Raw genomic sequence first — 4,515 nt, forward strand, 5'->3', positions numbered from 1 at the left:
GTGCTGTACAGTTGTGCAAAGCTCTAATGTGGTGACCTGAGCTCAGCAGAAATCTAGTATCCTGTTACATCCGAGATGAATTATTGATGCATACACAAGTGATCGTAAAACACATCTCAGTTCTCACAGCAAATTCAAAGCAGAGATGTGGCTTTATTCTGTCAGATCTTTTGACAGGACATTAAGAGGCAAAAACAGCTAGATATTATTATATATTCACTTCATATAAAGGTACACATATTCACTTACAAGGAATAGTTCACCCAACAAAGAAATTTGCAGTTAATTTATAATTTTTCCTCAGTGGAACAGTAAAGAAGGTTTTTAGCTGAATTTGCCAACAACTATTACCCCAAATCCTTGGATTGGATCAATCGCTCAAATTGTTGGCTCTTTTTTTTTATTTTATTTTTTTATACCTTTTTATATATATGTATATACATAAATGAATGGGAAAATATCGGTGAAAATAGATGTGCATTAAGACTAGAGCACCCTCACTAATTTCAGTGATTATATTGAGAAACATTAGTCTGTGTCATTATAAGTATTTTTAAGTTTTAGTCTGGTGTTTACAGATGTAAGTAGATTGTCTCACTCACACACAGGTTTTTCATATTTTATGTAAAATCATATGCTTTTTCCAAATCATCATGTCAAGCATGAAAATAATTAAAATTAAAAAAAAAATCTTCTTTTTTTTTGAGTTTTCTTAGCAGTGTTGTAACATGAGAGTCTCCAGACATTATCTAAATCTATTCTTTAACAATTTTGAAAGACAAAAGCTCTTATGCTACATAAGCTTTAAATTGTGCTACTTATGCATGCAATCATTCAAAATACCTTCTGATTGTAAGTCATTTATACTGTAAATACTGTTTTGTTCGCTGCTAGTTCAGATTAACTTTTTAACCAGTGAAACGTTTTAAAGTGTTTACCTTTTCATCTAACGGCATTCAGATAAACACATTACAAGCAGTTTCAAAAGCATGCAGTCTTAAGTATTACATATTTAATTATATAATATATTTATATCTTTGTGTGTGTGTGTGGGGGGGGGGCATGTTTTTGTGACATATCAGGACACAACTCTGTATAATGACATGGGTATGACACCGGTATTACAAGGAGAGGGTGACTTATGAGGACATAACCCATGTCCCCATTTTTCAAAACGCTTATAAATCATACAGAATGAGTTTTTTTTTTTTGAGAAAGTAAAAATGCACAAAGTTTCCTGTGAGGGTTAGGGTTAGGGGTAGGGTAGGTGAAGGGCCATAGAATATACAGTTTCTACATTATAAAGGCAAGGCAAGGCAAGTTTATTTATATAGCACATTTCATACACAATGGTAATTCAAAGTGCTTTACATCAAAGAAAGTAAAATAATCATGAAAAATAAGAAAAAAAAATAAAACAAGCAATTTTAAAACTTTTAAAATGATTAAAACGTTTACTTAAAATCAATTTAAAAACAGTTAGAAATTGATTTTATATAAAATAAAACAGTGAAGATATAGTGCAATCAGTTCGGACATAGCACAGTGCTCATTCAATAAATGCACAACTAAACAGATGGGTTTTAAGTCTAGATTTAAATGTGACTAGTGTTTTAGCACATCTGATCTCTTCTGGAAGCTGATTCCAACTGCGGGCAGCATAGTAACTAAAGGCGGACTCCCCTTGTTTTGTGTGAACCTTTGGTATTTCTAACTGACTCGATCCTAGTGATCTGAGTGCTCTGTTAGGTTTATATTCAGTGAACATATCTGAAATATATTTCGGACCTGAGGACTGGTGTGATATGCTCAGATTTTCTGATTCTAGTCAGAATCCTGGCATCAGCGTTCTGGATGAGCTGCAGCTGTCTAATGGTCTTTTTGGGAAGTCCAGTGAGGAGCCCATTACAATAGTCCACCCTGCTGGTGATAAAGGCATGTACTAGTTTCTCCAAGTCTTGGCTGGAAACAAAACATCTAATTCTTGCAATGTTTTTTAAATGATAGTATGCTGATTTAGTTACTGCTTTGACATGACTACTGAAACTAAGGTCTGTGTCCAGAATCACACCAAGATTCCTGACTTGTTTTTTAGTTGTATGAAACCTACAGTCAAGGTATGCATTCACCTTGAGAACTTCATCTTTGTTTCCAAATGCAATGACTTCAGTTTTTTCCTTGTTTAACTGAAGAAAGTTCTGGCACATCCAACTATTAATTTCATCAATGCATTTGCAGAGGGAGTCAATGGGGCTGTAGTCATTTGGAGATAAGGCTAGGTAAATCTGGGTATCATCAGCATAGCTGTGATAGGCAATTTGGTTATTTCTCATTATTTGACTCAGTGGAAGCATATACAGGCTAAACAAGAGCGGTGCAAGAATTGAGCCTTGTGGGACTCCGCATGTCATGGACGTCCACTTAGACTTATGCTCTCCTATACTCACATAATAGCCTCTCCCTTCTAAGTATGACCTGAACCATTTGAGTACCATCCCAGAAAGCCCGACCCAGTTTTCCAGTCTCTCTAGTAGTATGTTATGATCGACAGTGTCAAACGCAGCACTGAGATCTAGCAATACCAGCACCGATATTTTGCCAGAGTCGCAATTTAAGCGAATATCATTTATTATCTTAATGAGTGCTGTCTCTGTGCTGTGATGCGGTCGAAAACCAGATTGAAAATTGTCCAGGTATCCATTTGAGTTTAAGTATTTGTTCATTTAATTAAAAACTACCTTTTCTATAATTTTGCCTATAAAAGGAAGATTAGATATTGGTCTGAAATTGCTCAAAATTGTGTTATCAAGATTGCTCTTTTTCAGGAGGGGCTTAACAACTGCAGTTTTTAGGGAGTTTTTTGAAATGTCCCAGAAAGAAGTGAGGCGTTCACCACTTCTAAAAGATCTGCTTCTAAGCAGTTAAGCACACTTTTGAAAAAAGATGTGGGAAGTGTGTTAAGACAACAGGTTGACGATTTTAGGTGCTGCACTATGTCTTCCAGAATTTTGCTATCAATTGTTTCAAAAATGGACATAGTATCTTTTTGATATTGTGGCCGAATCTGTCTGACCTCTGCATTACTTGAGGATGTGCTAATCGCCTTCCTGATATTGATGATCTTCTCAGAAAAGAAAGAAGCAAACTCACTGCATTTGCTGTCTGATAGCATTTCACTGGGAATCTGACTTGGGGGGTTTGTCAGTCTCTCAAAAGTGGCAAAAAGAGTAAGAGTGTTATTTAAGTTACTGTTTCTACTGTTTTTAAGTTACTGTCTCTTTATTTTGAGTAAATAAAGGTAAATAAATTACAATGACAACACAGAGTGTTATTATTTATTATAACATGACACCCACATTTCTTCTCATGTCTCTTGGACAGTGTGAGTCGACTGCACAAGAGACACTTTCAGACTCTTTATGAAAATGCACTTTAAGGGCAGAGTGGATAGATCTACACAACCTCCACTGCCTCTGGGTAATATTTTCTCTAGAGTCTAGAGGCAAAACTCATCCATGTGCATCTTTCTGTCAGTCCATATGAATATCTTTAAAAATATTATGCGTTTATGTTTATTTAATATGCAAAACTTTATAAGTTATTTCTGTAAAAACGTAATCTTATGAAACTCATATTATACAGACTTTATTTTGCAATTTATTTATTTTTTGATAATGGAAATATAAATAAGGTACCTGTGGTCTGTGGAGGGCAAAGGTCACATGCCCAAATCTGGGAGAATATGTGTTTGTCCACTGTTTCTCTTTCTCTTTCTCTGTCCATTATTATTTTTTATTTATTTCTGTCTCTCCAGAGTAAGAGGGAGTTTTGGAAGCAGAATCAAAACCAGATGGACTTATTATGGTCTAAAGACCATAGATATCATCGTCAGAGGGACCACCAGCATTAAGTCTTCATGAGTGTACTGTGTGTCGACACACACACACACACACACACACACACACGTTTGTTTTTGTGAAAAGTGGGTTCATCCTATAGGTGTAATGGTTTTTATACTCTAGAAACTGTATATTCTATGGCCCTTCACCAACCCTACACCTAACCCTAACCCCACAGGAAACTAGCATTTTTACCTTCTCAAAAAAAAAAAAAAAAAAAAAAAAACTCATTCTGTATGATTTATAAGCGTTTTGAAAAATGGGGACATGGGTTATGTCCTCATAAGTCACCCTCTCCTTGTAATACCTGTGTCATACCCATGTCATTATACAGAGCTGTGTCCTGATATGTCACAAAAACAAGAGAACACACACACACACACACACACACACACACACACTCACACACACACTCAGACACACACACACACACACACACACATACTCTCTCTCTCTCTCTCTCTCTCGCTGTCACGGTTGGGTTTGGGAAAACACAAAGAGAGGGTAGATCCAAATGCAGGTAAGGGTTTTTATTTAAACAGAGGGGTAACTACAAAAATAAACAGTCATGAGAGACAAACGTAACCAAAAGAGGGAACCGGATGAAACGGGGAAC

The sequence above is a fragment of the Carassius gibelio genome, chromosome A2, assembly GCF_023724105.1.
Source record: "Carassius gibelio isolate Cgi1373 ecotype wild population from Czech Republic chromosome A2, carGib1.2-hapl.c, whole genome shotgun sequence".
Classification (NCBI taxonomy): domain Eukaryota; kingdom Metazoa; phylum Chordata; class Actinopteri; order Cypriniformes; family Cyprinidae; genus Carassius; species Carassius gibelio.